At 40.4% G+C, this 16,436-nt stretch overlaps 1 protein-coding gene across 2 annotated transcripts in view; it reads right to left on the minus strand.

The window, feature by feature from the left end:
* Nucleotides 1–16,436, minus strand: part of LOC124594853 (serine/threonine-protein kinase mTOR) — a 264,014-nt gene that overhangs the window by 38,303 nt on the left and 209,275 nt on the right. The gene's annotated exons all lie outside the window — the stretch shown is intronic.

The following is a 16,436-nucleotide window of genomic DNA, read 5'->3' on the forward strand; positions in this document are numbered from 1 at the left end:
CATAATTTATACGTTTACACTTTGGGTTGCCACAAGCTGTTTTCAAAATTAGGATTTATGTATTCCTGGGATGAAGTGGCTGGATCTCGAGGTTTCCAAGAAAATGGTGCCTGTTTGGTCAAACACATCAAACTGAGAGCAGCCTGCAAAAGATGTTGTAATGTACAGTAGTACGTGTACAGGGCAGAATACAAACTAGAAAATACCCATGACATTAATGAAACCAGTTTTAAGTGAAAAGAATAAAACTGAAATTATGGACCAAGAGTTTACACAACAGATATTTTGTCACAATGACTGGTAGATTGTCAATTGAAAGAAAAAACATCCCTTGCATGTCACTGTAATTACAATCCCTTACATGTCACTGTAATGACAAACAATGACTTCTTGTCTGTGTACAAATTGTTAAAGTCAATCACCAAAAGGAGGACTGTAGTGAAAAACAGGCAGTGTCATGGCAAAGATGCAGGGGATTTCATACCGAAAGAGTGGTCCACTCACACACTTCTTCAAAAAAACTTTCAACAGAGATGTATTTTCACAAGTTGGACTTCATGCCAAGATCTAAAACAGGATGCACAGTTTCCCCAACATATATTATATAAAGCTGTACACAGAACCACAGTGTTTAAAAAGCAAAAGAAGAAAGGCGTGGAAGAACTTTTTACCATTTATTTCATTTGTTCATACCCTCTGGAGTCAGTCTTCTTCCTTCATACAATACTGAAAAGATTGGGCCACTGAAGAGAAGTAATAAAATAAGTAACACAGATTATATAAAAGTACATATGTAAAAACAGTGATGTTAACTGTGAAGTGCATTTTTATAGCAAATAACTAGAAATCTGTTTCCATGAAAGCAAAACTCTGGCAGAACAATACTGTCATTAGACCACAATGCCTTTTGTTAAATATAGTCAATCAGATGAAATACCGAAAAAGGAAAGGAAAATCTTGGGACCAAAATATGATAATGGGAAATGGAAATTAAAAAGTAGTAAAGAAGTTTATGAAAAAATAGAATGAATATTAGACACAATGAGGTAGAGACGCATTGTATGCTATGGACAACTAAAGAGGCTAGACATATAAAAAGAATTTTTATCTTTTCTGACAGAAACCCAAAAACATCAATGGTCTGGATCAAAGAAGTTAAAGCAGACCTGAGCGGAATGGAAATAACAGAGCAAGAAATAGGAGAAAAAGTTTGGAGCAAAAGTAAAAAGTCTCAAGGCCTACCAGGAAAAAAACGAAAAAGGCACGTGCATTACGAACAGAAGAAAGAAATAATGAAGAAACCACAGGAAAGAAAGAAAGGAGAAAAGAAAGAAGAGAGAAGTCATTTCATGTGGTCCTTAGGAGGGGGGAATCTTACCTCTTTATAGCATGGGTGCTGCAAATTCAATTAGGCCCTTATATTATGTCTGTAACTTGATCAAATTTGTTCACATTGCTAACTCAAGTTATAGAAAACTTCTGATAACGTATATGATTAGTAAAGCACTATTAACCTTTGTATAACAATCCTAGTAAACCATTAAATATCTGGAAATGAGAAATATGTGAGTTACACCACTTGTGCTCTACGGGACTCATATCTTGTCTTCAGTCCAAGCTAATAAGGCTTCACATGCAATAAAAATTATTTGGACATTTGAATTTGAATCTGCAAATACATAACAAATCTTTTGATGAGTAAAACTTTGCATTTCTATTATTACAAGTTATGTAACTGTTTTCATCAATTCATTACAGAAGTGTAGTCCTGCTGAGAAACTCCAAAGATTTTATTTAGTTGCATCAGTTTCCAGTGTATTCCACCAGACTATATAAATGTAATGTGCCTAATTCATACTAATGTTATAAATGCAAACATAACTCTGGCTGTCATGCTTTTATGATGAAACTGCTGAACTGACTTTTATGATGAAACTGCTGAACTGATCTTGATTAAATTTAGTCTGGAAATAGCTTGAATGCTGACAAAGAACATTGGATACATTATGAAGTGTGCAGCACAACATATTTATTGATTTGAAGAGTATAACACTAAGTATGGAACAATAATTATGCTTTGAAAAAGTTATTTACTCTGTAACTTTTGAACTATATCACATTAGTGAAAATGCTATTGTTTGATATGTTTTACATAATACGACTCAGTGTAATGATATAATGCTTGTACAACTCTCCACGTGTTTCATCCATACTTCCATAATAACATGTCACAAGCCCTTGTATTTCAGCCACTGTGTCACACATCCCTTATAGCTTCTCAAAGATGTAATGATTTGCATCAACAGCTTATGGTCATGCGGTTAGCATTCCTTACTGTCCCAGGTTCAATTACTGGCCAAATCAACTTTTTTTCCAGTTGTGACTGGGTGGCATCAAATAAGAAAGACTTGCACCTAGCGACCGAACAAATTTACCGATGTCTCCTGGCAAATAAAGTGATATACACATTTCCATTTCGGTTTACTGTTAAATGAACACAGCCACAGCTAACAGCTAGAATATGACGCTTATTGCTATAACCTTTAATCACTAATAAATTGCGTGGATATACAAACGTAGAAACAATAGGTGCTTACATGCTACCAATTCCGTATCGGTCATTCGACTGCCGTGCCGTGACATGCGGCCGGCGCCGTTCGTAACTAGGTGGCGTTCCCGCGCTCAGCCGAGTTGCGGAGCGCCTCTATTGCCATTTGCGCGTACTGATGTGGCGGCACTCTTAAATGTCGTGGCACTATCACAACACTTTTCCCCCCTTGAAAAAAAAAACACTCACTTCCTGGGAGACACGGACAGCGCGGAGACATCCATGGCCTCTTGGGAGGCCCCGAGAAGATCCCACAGAGAAACACGAGAGTATGGTCGAAAATGTCCAGGATGGAAGCCCGTGCGTGGAACGTGCCTCCTGGACGAGATGATGGGTGAAAACTCCGGAGCAGCATCCATAGGTGTCGTGGACCTGGGGGTATGCTCCAGCGAGATGGGTCCCGGAGAAGACAGTGTCGCGACTAAGGCCGGTTCCAGCGTACTCGAAAGCGGTAGCAACGTCGGCTTCAGCAACACGCATGGGAGATCGGCAGCAGCGACAGGACTGGCTTCTCGGGCTGGTGGAGGTGAAGGAAGGGGCGGTGGCACCGGCGTGGCCACCACTCTTGGGCGCATCTGGTCGTAATGGCCAACAACTATGCTGTCGTCCGTACGAATTTCACAAAGCCAGCGGCCGCGAAGAGCCTTGACCACCCCTGGAATCCATTTAGGGCGAGATCCATACCCTCGTGCTCACACGTCGGCACCCACCGAGTATTTTCCCGCACGAGGGGACGCAGAACAAGGCCTGACAGGGTGAAGCAGGTGCAGTAGAGTGCGTGGTTGGCGGCCATGCAAGAGTTCAGCAGGGCTGCGATCACCCAGAGGCGTGATGCGATAAGAACTTAGAAAATGCAACAGAGCATCATCTGTGGAAAAATCACTAAGGAATTTTTTCATCTGGCTTTTGAAAGTGCGGACAAGGCGCTCGACCTCCCCAATCGATTGCGGATGGAAGGGCGGTGCAGTAACATGATGAATCCCGTGTCCAGCACAAAAATCACGGAAGGCCTGCGAAGAGAACTGAGGGCCATTGTCCGTGGCGATTGTGGATGGAAGACCTTCTAGCGCAAAGATTTTGGACAAAGCCAGTGTCGTCGCCGCAGTGGTGGGCGACGGACATCGAACAACAAACGGAAACTTTGAGAAGGCGTCAATCAACAGCAACCAATAAGTGCCGAGGAAGGGGCCGGCAAAGTCAGCGTGCACCCGTTCCCATGGCTGCGCCGGGTCAGGCCACGGAGAGGGCATTGTACGGGGTGCAGCCAGTTGTTGAGCACACTGACCACACGCAGCTACCATGTGGGCGATGTCCGAATCAATACCGGGCCAATAAACATGCCTGCGGGCCAGGGACTTAGTCTGAGAAATCCCCCAATGGCCTTCATGCAACAGTTTGAGAACATCTTTGCGAAGAGAGGCTGGCACCACGACTCGTGGAGATGCGCCATCTGTGGCCAGAAGAACAAAACCATCACAAACAGACAGACGAAGGTGCAAGGCATGGTAGTTGCGAAGGGGATCCGATGCCCGGCCCTTGGTCCTGCCCGGCCAACCCCGTTGAATAAAACTGATCACCTGGCGCAGGACCGGGTCCCGCGCAGTAGCCGACGCGACTTGCGACCCTGTAAGCGGAAAACCCTCGACCGCACGACGTTCTGCCTCATCAATGTGTAAACAGAGTAGTTCATCTCGATCGAAAACCGGGTCGGGGCCCATCGGCAAACACGACAACGCGTCAGCGTTGGCGTGCTGGGCTGTGGGGCGATAGTGAATCTCATAGTGAAAACGAGACAAGTATAAGGCCCAATGTTGCAGGCGGTGAGCTGCCTTATCCAGAAGCGACGCCGATGGGCTGAACAGAGAGACCAGTGGCTTGTGGTCGGTGATGAGGTGAAACTTAGAACCATACAAAAAAACACTGAACTTTTTTAGAGCATAAATGATAGCGAGCACCTCCTTTTCAATTTGAGAATAATGCCGTTGCGCATCGTTGAGGGTCTTGGAAGCATAGGCAATGGGTCGTTCCGACCCATCCTCATACCGAAGGGCGAGAACAGCCCCTAGGCCATACTGGGACGCGTCAGTCGCCAGAACCAAGTGCTGACCCGGACGGAATGTGGCAAGACAAGGCGCCAACTGCAAATGAGCCTTCAGGCGGACAAAAGCCTGCTCACACTCGTCGGACCAACAGAAAGGGACATTTTTGCGTAACAGCTGATGCAGTGGATGAGCTACCGCCACCGCGGATGGAATGAATTTGTGATAATAAGCAATCTTGCCTAGAAACGCAACATGCTGACGTAGAGGACGTATACCCTCACGGGACAAGTGGAAACCAAGGTACACGATGGAGGGTTGGAAGAACTGTGACTTGTCCAGATTGCACTTCAACCCAGTCGAATGCAGAACCCGAAACAGTGAACGCAAATTGCAAAGGTGCTTCTCAGTGGAGGCCCCCGTGACAACAATGTCATCCAGATAGTTTATGCAGCCGGGAACGGAAGCCGTGAGCTGTTCCAAAAACCACTGAAAAATGGCCGGCGCGCTAGCGACGCCAAATGGTAACCGCTGGTACTGATACAACCCACAAGGAGTGTTGATGACGAGAAATTCCTTGGAAGACGCAACTGATGGTACGCCTCCGATAAGTCAAGTTTGGAAAAGAACTGGTCCCTGGCGAGCTTGGTAAATAACTCCTCACGACGGGGAAGAGGACAAGTGTCAATGAGGCTCTGAGTGTTGACAGTGGCTTTAAAATCACCACACAATCGCAGACTCGCGTTTGGTTTAGAAACCACCACGATTGGTGATGCCCATTCGCTGGAGGTAACAGGAAGGAGAACCCCTGAAGCTGTTAACCTGTCTACCTCAGCCTTGACAGGTGCACGCATCACCACCGGAATAGGGCGTGCCCGGAAAAACTTAGGGCGAGCTGTAGGTTCAAGAGTAATGTGGGCTTCAAAATTCTTGGCATCACCCAGACCAGCAGAGAACACGGACGAGAATTCAGAACACAATCCATCCAGCTGTTGATACGGAATATCCTCAGATATGAGGTGCACATCATCATCAATGGAGAACCCGAACAACTGGAAAGCATCATAACCGAACAGGTTTTCAGTGCCCGCATGACCCACCACATAAAACGTGAGGGGCCTAACAACAGACTTGTAGGCAGTGGAAGCATCAAACTGGCCACGATAGGAATTTTTTGTTTATTATAAGTTCTCAGATTTCGCGTAACTGAAGACAAGGGAGGGGAACCCAACTCCAAATACGTGCGAGAATTAATGAGAGTTACTGCACAGCCACTGTCCACTTGCATGCGAATGTCTTTATCCAGAAACGAACAGTAACAAACAACTTATTTGTTTGAGAAAGCACACAGTTAACATCCATGTCCGATGCCTCGTCCTCGTCGACAGGAACTTTAGGGGACTGACACACAGAAGCAATGTGGCCTTTTTTCCTACATGAATTACACGTGGCCCAACATTTTGGACACGTGGCCCTGTCATGCTGTACGAAACAACGTGGATAAGAAGGAAGTCCAGAATGAACCTGCTTCTGTGGTTGCTGTTTTCGCTGCGAGCGTGGCGGCCCAACACGACGTTGTTGACGCGAGTGAACCGCCGCCACATCGTCGGTCCCCTGGGAAACAGGCAAATTGTCCGTGTCGAAAGTGGTCTGTATAGTGCCTACATCATACCACGCTTGCATAATCTGTTCCATGTCTGCCCCAACACGAACACACAAATCCACAATGCAGGAACAAAAATATCCCATCCTCGTCGCCAAAAAGTGTTATAACCTTTAATCACTAATAAATTGCGTGGATATACAAACGTAGAAACAATAGCTGGTTACATGCTACCAATTCCGTATCGGTCATTCGACTGCCGTGCCGTGACATGCGGCCGGCGCCGTTCGTAGCTAGGTGGCGCTCCCGCGCTCAGCCGAGTTGCGGAGCGCCTCTATCGCCGTTTGCGCGTACTGACGTGGTGGCACTCTTAAATGTCGTGGCACTGTCACAACACTTATACAATCCTCAATATGTTTAATCCACGCTAATATTATAGCATGAAAGTAACTCACTCTGTTATGTTTTTACAACTAAACTTCTGAACTGATTTTGATCAAATTTGGTATGAAATAGCTTGAACCCTGAGGAAGAACACAGCTACATACTTCACAAAGTATGTAGTACAAGCTATTTATTTATTTATTTATTTGAAGAATATTACATGAATGAGAGAGTAATACTTATTTCTTGAAAATGTTATTTACTCTTTCACATTTGAACTTTATCATATTTGTGAAAATGCTTTTATTGGTTGAAATGTTCTGTGTAATATGATTCAACAAAATCAATACAATTCTTATACATTTCTTAATGTGTTTAATCCATGCTTATACCAGTATTATTAAATACGAAAGTAAGGGAATAGAGCAAGGTGATTCCACCCACCTGCTTTGAGCCATGACATATTCTGAGTTTATACTATACAAGTTTCTAAGACAACCACAGGTAAAATTTGACAACAGGCCGATTATGTTCTTTTGAGATGGCGACCCCAAGGCAGACCATAACAATAAGAAACTAACATAAAAAGCACATGAAATGTCTCAGCCAGCTAATAAAATGAAATTATCTGGACAACCAAGGGAATGAGACAGTTTTGAGGGGGGTGGGGACAAACTAAAAAAAATCAATGACACTAAGATCATTCCAATATTTTGCTTGACCTGTACAGCTAAAATGAAGGCAGAGGTACCACACAAATCTCCACAAAACAACAACTTAATTAAATATATTACACATGCAAATTCCTCCAGAATAATGGAATTGGACCGTGTGCTTGCCCTTAAAGTAAATCTACCTGTTATGTTTTCCAAGACTCTACCATTGAACCGATTCTGACACTGAACTGATTCTGATTTCATGTAGAGTCAGCCTGAACCCTGAGCGAGATCATAGGTTACTTTAGAAAACTGTATTATCCTTTTGAGTATTATTACCATTCTTAAATATGGTTTATGTGAGTGAGACGCAGACAATGCTGGGGTAATGGTCAGCGACTCTTAGTGTCTACAGATTATTTGTGACTGGGTATCCAATGTTATTGTGCACGAGTTTTTGTGTAGCTAAAAAAATAAAATTTGACAGTATGCCCGAGAACCATGTTTAAAGCTCTTATGACATGCCTCAAACATGTAAGTCTGATTTACGCATAACTCAAAGAAAGCTTGGGTTACTGAAATACAGAAAACTTCAGAGTACTGTCAGTTGCACCAAACCTTAGGTGCAGAATGTCATGTGACTCTAAGAATACAGAGACAGTAGAACAGTTCCAGAGTACTGTCAGTTGCACCAAACCTTAGATACAGAATGTCATGTGACTCTAAGAATACAGAGACAGTAGAACAGTCACAAGCTTGTCAAATTTTTGACACTGAATGTTACACATCTCACAGCTTTCAAGAAACTTGAAGACTCACGATGACAGCATCATTTAAATGCTGTACGACAAACAGAGAGATGCTGTGCATTTACCTCCAGCATCTAGGGCCGGAATATAGAGATGCTGGAGATGGTAGTCGTGTGGATGAGGTGTGCTTGCTTATGTGTATGAATGGTTGTATGTTTCTCTTTTGCTGATGAAGGCTGAGCTCGAAAGCTCTATGTAAGTGTCTTTTAATTGTCCCTGCCTGCAGCTTAACGCATCTTCTTCACAGTAAATAGCATTCTTTCTTTTCCTACACTATTAATCATTGATTAGTCACCTTAGGAAAAATGGATAAAAAATATGGGCACATGAACAACAGTTGGTATGTGTTGCTCTGGTGGCAAACTTTCACTTTCAGTACTGTTCTAATGTAAAGAATTGAAGTGTTTTTAAATACAATCAGAAACTATAATGCATGCTTCCAGATGACTTGATTGGTATGGATGCAGAAGTCTAAATGCCAGGTTCCTTGCCTACTTTTATGAGTTAAGATCTAATTTACCATAGAATTGGCTCTTTGCTTCCACCAGATAATCACCAAAAATGAAGCAGACATTAGGTGTAATAATATCCAAGGTGAAGAAAAAGATACGGTTTTGAATATTCAGAGAATTCCTTCATTATGTACCTTTACACCAGTGCTACAAACATTTATTCATACACACATACATATCTATAAAACTACATACCCATATAATAGAGGGAAAGATTCCACGTGGGAAAAATATATCTAAAAACAAAGATGATGTGACTTACCAACCTGCCAGCACTTTCATTTGCAAGTCACATCATCTTTGTTTTTAGAACCAGATTGTTTTGTGTGTAGTAGATGTTCTCATTCCATTATGTGTTATATTGTATCTAACATTAGATTGTACATATTTTATTATTGTGCAGTTCATTGATTGCTAATGCTTCTTAATGATTTAAAAAAAAAACTAAAATTCAGATGGAGGGTTTTCAACAGTTTGAGTTCTATATTAATCCTTGTAATAATTCACAGAATGTGTTTTGTCTTCTGCATCAGATGATCACTGATAACACTGATGATGTCTCCTCGGTATAGCTCTGCTGTGTGTCTCCTGAGAATGCAGCTGTCTAGCATTTGTATAGAGGAATGGTGTAATTTTCATTGTTGTTTTTAGATATATAAACTACATACCCAGATATTTATAAATTACTAGCATACTTCCTCATCATCAGTCATTGCAACAAAACTACTGATATGTAAGCACAGCCAGGGGTAGCTGCTCGTTTATAAAATATGATCCATGGGCAAATAAAAGAACTACCACTATTACTAACAGAAATGATTAAAATGGGCATCTTAAAGCTTGAAACTAATACTAACTTTGACGCCCAAAAACAAAGTGAACTGTTCTGAGTTTGCTAAATTAATGCAATAATAAATGCAAAAGGATAGTTTTCATAAAAAACTTGTTTTTAGTGTTAAAGCAACACTTCTGGGAACAGTGGATAGGTACTACACACGAATCTGAGGCACAGAAAATCATTACACTATCGTACAGCATATTCTTGACTTATCAAAAATTAATGGGTCTCAGATAACTCAAATTTTGGAGTTTAGGGGTCCTTTTTCATAATGGACTAGATCACTACAGGAGACATGTATCTGGAAATGATGCACAACTGGTTCAGTCAGCATGCAGAGGGAAGATAGATTATGAGTTTAAAACCCAATTGATGGCAAGGGATTTACACACGCGATGGAGAAGAAAATACGCCATGCTTTTTTAAAGGAACTATCCCAGCATACACTTTAAGCAATTTAGGGAAAACACAAAAATACTAAATCTGAATGGGGATTTGAAACACCGTCCTCCCGAATATGTTCCAGCACCTTAGCACTGCGCCACCTCACTTGGCCTGCAGCTAGAGATCAACAGTGTGGACATAATCTGCCTGCAGAATGTTGCTCCACCCAACTTCCATCTCAATGTTACTGAATACATAACTACATTACTGTGGAAATGATGAGCGTCCTACAATGGAAAATGATCTAACATTTCTATTGCAGCATCAAGAATTCATCTACTTTAATCCAACACAATTTTTGTGTGTAGACTTACATGAAAAATTCGATGTTTGTGCCTCCATTAACAGCAGACATACTGGAATTATGGCGCCACATCAAAAAAGTCTCTCAAATGACTGATACAAACGTGATACATCAAATGTGGGATGAACTTGATTACAGACTTGACAAATACCCTAAGCATTTGTAATACAATATATTTACTGTATGACTAGAAAGTTCCTTAATTATAAAAAAAAAGGTACAAAATTATTATTATGAGCATTGTGTGTCATTAAAGAACACACATACAAACACAATATATTTACGTGTTAATATTTAAAATTCACAACCAGATTGCAGCACTTGATGTCACACCGCCCATGTTTTTTCTGATCGCCTTCAAAAATATGGAGTATGCAGGTCTCGACAATATGTATTATATCCACCACAGTAACAAGCAGTACAATCATAATGAACCCACTATGTCAAGATGTGGTCACATCTCCCTTGTCCCATTTGGATGTAGTGTTAAGTCTCAACCAATTACGATGGAGAAGATTAAACCCGGGTTTAAGGGCAATGCCGAGTGGAAAGGGGTCGCAGTTCTCAGGTGGATGTTCATTCCAGAATTCTTTCACTTCTCAGTGGTTTCGGAATAAGATTCAGTCATCAGTTGCACAACTAGGAAATTTATATCAGTGATTAATCTGTCGTTTTCAGAAGCTTACGTAATCTGGGATAGATCATTAGAACTTGGCCATACATGTATTTTAAGTATAAGAAGTGTATTCAGAAACTTACTTAATATTAGTTTAAGAGCTCAAACAAGATACGGTGGCCAATGCACAGTGACCAGTTTTTGTCTGAAGTGCTGGGCAAGTTCCCAAGTTTGTTTGGAACGGGGGAGGCCAACGTTGTTTGCCCACTTTCGGCCAATTGACTATGCGCTGCAGTACCAGAATTGAGGCATACACCATGCAATCTTTTTTTAACAACTTTATGGAAACTATTTGGTAAAAAAAAATTCATTTTTGTGTTACATATAGCTTTATATATCAGCCTAATGATGACATGCCCTTCATGTCATTAATAGTCACAGTTATAAGACACTGCATGAAATTCGTAAAAGTTAACAATGAAAAATAGGGGTCAGTATGATTTTGCTTTTGGTGCATATTACATAATATTTTGCTATGTGTGAAGTTTAGCTAACATCTTTAATTTATCTTTTGACTTGAATGGAGGTCTCTATCTGTCACCAATCTCAAGAAAACTGGCCTTATGTAGTGCAATCATTTACAATCATGAGTGCCAGTGTTAAAGACAAAATGAAATATCCTTAACATTCCTCATATCTCATAAATGGTTTAACATATCGAAATGAGATTGTGGCAAATGATAGTAAACAAAAAGGAAAGTATTTTGCTACAATGCAAAACTTCATTATCTACTGTGTTACTGCACTAACTAAAAGCTTCTTTGATGGAAGAATGTAAATTTTTGAGGGCCATCAACTGCTAGTAAAATGAGAAATGCTGTAGGTTTTGGAACAACATAAGTGAAGACATTACATGTTTATTTTTGTGCTGAGGATGTGCTTTTTCATAAGGCACTGACCTTACTTTTCCTCAGTTCCTCACTTAATAGAATTAATAAACTACTCTTTCAGAATTCTTTCACAACTGCATCCACACAACACGTTAGGAGATGACAGAGTGTAAATCCTCCATGGTTTGGCAAAAGAAGCAAATTTTGTCATGGTCTTAAGGAAAATATAGGTTTTACTCAAAATTTGCCATTCATGATGCTTTCCTGAAAGGTGGTTAACAAGTCAGGAAAATATAAATCACTTTTTTTTTTTTTTTTTTGCATTTTCAGTGGGATTCTTTTTAGATGCTACACAAAGCAAAGATAACAGAGATCTTTTCAGATGGTCACCATGCAAGTGTGGGTGTGGAGAGGCTTCACTTAATATTTACAAAAAATGTAATTGTAAAATTCAGTTTAGAATGGCACTACCCCTTTAGCACTCGGCATTTCTCTTACAGCATGCTGCCTGCAACCCCCACCACTACCACTCTCCCCATACTTGCCCTGTGGTCTGTCTGTGCATGAACTGGCCACATTATTCTGCATGCACTCAAGTAAATGTCCAAGATTTTATATGGCGCAGACAAGGAGGGCATTTAAGACCTGCATTTGTGAGCACTTTCTCAACAAAGACAGTGAAAATTCATATAAGTAAAATTTCCCAGAATGTCTCATAATTGAAAAACATCTTTGCTTAATATGGAAAAATCGCATTTGGCCGAGAAGGCATTTGGCCGAGAAGGGCTTCAAAATGAACCTCTTCTAAGAGTTTAAAATAGGAGGGTTGACTGAAAAGTAATGCCTCCATCTTCGTAACTCTTCAACAGTTGGCAGCATTGGTATGCAGCAGCTCCAGTTGGCGGGAAGCATTAGCATTCAACGGTTGTGTTGTTACAGTGTAAGGTACGGAACCCTGCGCAGATGGTGGGTCAATGCGATTTAAACAACATGCAGTCATTGAATTCTTGACAGCAGAAGGTGTCACCCCAAAGGAGATTCATCAGAGAATGAATGCAGTTTATGGTGATTGTGTTGATGTGAGTACTGTGCGTTGTTGGGCAAGTAAGTTTAAAGATGTTGAGGCGGGAACAACTGACCTCCGTGACAAACAAAGAGTTGGACGGCCTGTGACAGCAACCACCAAGTTTCACAAGCAAAATGTTGGCAGATTGATTCAGGACAATCGTTGTATCACTCAAAGAGAAACTGCACAATTGGCATTTGACGAGAATGTGTGGGACACGTTATTGCTTTGCTTGGATATTGGAAGATCCGGGCACAATGGGTACCCCGGATGCTGACTCCTGAAATGAAGGGGCACAGACTTGAAATTTGCCAGGAACTCCTCTCGTGTTATGAGAATGAAGGTGGCGCCTTTCTCCATTCAACTGTGACAGGAGACAAAATGTGGGTACACAATTATGACCCGAAGACAAAACGTCAGTCTGTGGAATATTGACACAAAGACTCGCCCCAGAAAAAGAAATTTAAGACGCAGCCCTCAGCAGGAAAACTCATTGCCACAATGTTCTGGGATGCAGATGGTGTTATCAATGTCGATTTCCTTGATCATGGAACAACAATAAATTCAGACCATTACATCACAACACTGAGAACTCTGAAACGACAGCTAACAAGGGTCCAAAAGGAAAAGGGAAAGGTTTTTTCTGCAGCATGACAATGCCATACCACACACTTCATGTGCCACCACTTCAGAGACTGAATCTCACCACCGTACAGCATCCTCCATACAGTCCAGATTTAGCACTGGACTTCCATCTGTTCCCGATAATGAAAGATGATTTGCAGGGACATCATTATGCTTCTGATGAAGACATTGAGAGAACTGTGAAACTGTGGTTGCGGAAACAGAGTGTCAACTTCTTCTGTGATGGCTTCAGAAAACTTCTTCATCGTTGGCAGAAATGTTACAATTGGCTGGTGATTATGTGGAAAAGTAAATATTGGTAATTAAAAATCACATTCTAAGAATTATTTCTGCATTTGGTTTATTAAAATATTCCCATCCAAACCCAACTAATGAAGGTGGAGGCATTACTTTTCATTCAACCCTCATACATATTAAACATACCTGCCTAAATTCCAAAGATTTGTTCAATTGATCAGCTTGCACTGAAGAACAGACCCTACTTTGACTAGAGTATCTCTTATACAATGATGAAAAGTAGCCCTTTTCTTTTAGATATTAATACCAGCAATAGCTTACATGCAACTGTGTGCCTTGTTTGTTGTATGTATTATGTAAATATGTTCCTTGCTGCTAGCACAACAGCATAATTGCGCACATAAATATGATTCATTTGCTGTGAATTATCAATCTATGTGTATAATTATTACATATAATATGAAGATTTTTGAGCATGTCATGGCATTATATTTCTGCAAAGAAATGGCTCAAATGGCTCTGAGCACTATGGGACTCAACTGCTGTGGTCATAAGTCCCCTAGAACTTAGAACTACTTAAACCTAACTAACCTAAGGACATCACACACATCCATGCCTGAGGCAGGATTCGAACCTGTGACCGTAGTGGTCGTGCGGTTCCAGACTGTAGCGCCTTTAACCGCTCGGCCACTCCGGCCGGCTTTCTGCAAAGAAAATATTGACATCTGCTAAAGCAGTGTGGAGCAAGTTTCTGTAGTACCCTTCTTATACTTTGCATACATGTATTGCCAAATTGAAACTGATTAGGTGAAATAAATTTCCTAACTGGCAACTGAATCTTATACTGAAATATGTATTTACGAAAGCAGATTAAAATAAAAACAACTGATGGTTCAAATATGCATTTATACAAAATAACAACTGTTGATAAAATCATACTTCTCAGTGATACTGAAAACGTCTGTGGACTGGAATGGTCCAAAGGTAGCTTGTTCACTTTCAAGCACATACCTGATGGATTGTGGAATGGAAAGCACTAAGCTCTTGCAGGACTTTGTCTTGTTAAGATTTTGTAGCTGTTCTTCTGGGATACTGTGAGGCAATGGTAGATAGAACAGGCAATCATTGAATGGGAACTGATCAGGCAGTGTCAGCAATGATCCTCTTGGCCTCATTCAGATGCACATCTATCTTATTTGTATATGTGGAACAATAGTATGAAAAGGACAGGTCCCTACTCACCATAAAGATGAAATGTTGAGTTGCAGGCAGGCACAACAAAAAGACTGCTACATATTTGAGCTTTTGGCCAAAGCCTTCTTCAGAAAACACAATGCGTGCGCACCCACCCACCCCTCTGTCATGTGCAGATATATGCCTGTGTTCTCAGTATTTTTCATACTCATTCACTAGGTTCCTACTTGTGCCTTTTCTATATTAATTGCCAGTTTTGCATCCTATAATCAAATTGCACTCAAGCTACACATTATTCTCATTCCAATGTCAACCATAATTCTATGTCGTTGACATATGTTGCTACCTAAATGCTGTGTAGGTCTGTTGTTTGCTAAGGTGATATACTATTTATTAGATATGATTAAATTGCATAAGGTTTACAAAGGTTGCTACCTACAAATCAGTAGACGCAGCTGCTAAGGATGTTGATGTAAAACCCACAACACGCTTCTGGATCACTTCCAGCATCTTCTTATTATGGGGCTCATGTTAATTTTACACTTTCATATGGCTCTGTAGTTCTTGATACTTAAATATTTATGGTTACCTATCACTGTATAGTATCATAAATAATACAAATGTTATTACTAGTATTTTAAAATATATTCTACAAAAAAATTTTATGTCAATAAGGAAATTGGTTTTTAATTGTATGAAGCTTTCACGCTGTCTCTTGTTGCTGAAATAATTTTTATTCCAATTGCTACAATTTGTAAATTTGTCAGTAGTTTTTTCTGCCTTAATGAGTATTCTATCAATACTCCCATAGGGGAGAACATTGTTTTCTTGTAAGCACTGATGCATAACATCGGTTAGTATCTTGCCTGCTATGATGCTGGCAGTTTCCTTGTTGTTCACTAATGCTGTGTCATGGATTAACCCCTTCTATAAGGTACAATGTTTAAGCTCCACATGTGGATTCTGTGTAATGCAATATTTGCATAGTGGATATGACAACCTTATATAACTGAGTGAAAATGATATACTGTTTTTCGCATGCTACATCTCTAGCATAATGTAATATGTTCGTTGCGATCTTACTCTGCACATGTGGAGATTACCTGATATAATGTTAATACACAGTGGATGCGATGATCTCTCGGGGTAAGAATTATGTAGTCTTAACTTTTCTTTTGAGTGATGATGCATTGCAGAATACTTGTTCATGATGTAAACATATATTTTACTAGAACTTGTCATTGAGCTGTACGTTAAGGTTGAGCTATGCAGCTCACAAACCAGTTAGTGATTGTACATGGAAAAAAAAATTTCTTATCCTGTGGTATGTATTTATGTCATGGAAATATTTATTATTGGTAATGTGTACCATACTATTTTTCTTTATATGCAATTTTCTGTATAATTACAGATCTGAGGATGGAGCTTCAGCTGAAACCAGAGATCAATAAAAATAATAAACTGTGATCCTGACCCATGGAGAATTTTTCTGAATCCAATTGCTGTACACAATTTTTTTTTTTTTTTAATAATAAGAGCTTATATAGAAAATAATGAAGGTTAATGTTTGTAAATGTGAAACAGATCTCAA

This window comes from Schistocerca americana, chromosome 2 (assembly GCF_021461395.2).
Source record: "Schistocerca americana isolate TAMUIC-IGC-003095 chromosome 2, iqSchAmer2.1, whole genome shotgun sequence".
NCBI classification, from domain to species: Eukaryota; Metazoa; Arthropoda; class Insecta; order Orthoptera; family Acrididae; genus Schistocerca; species Schistocerca americana.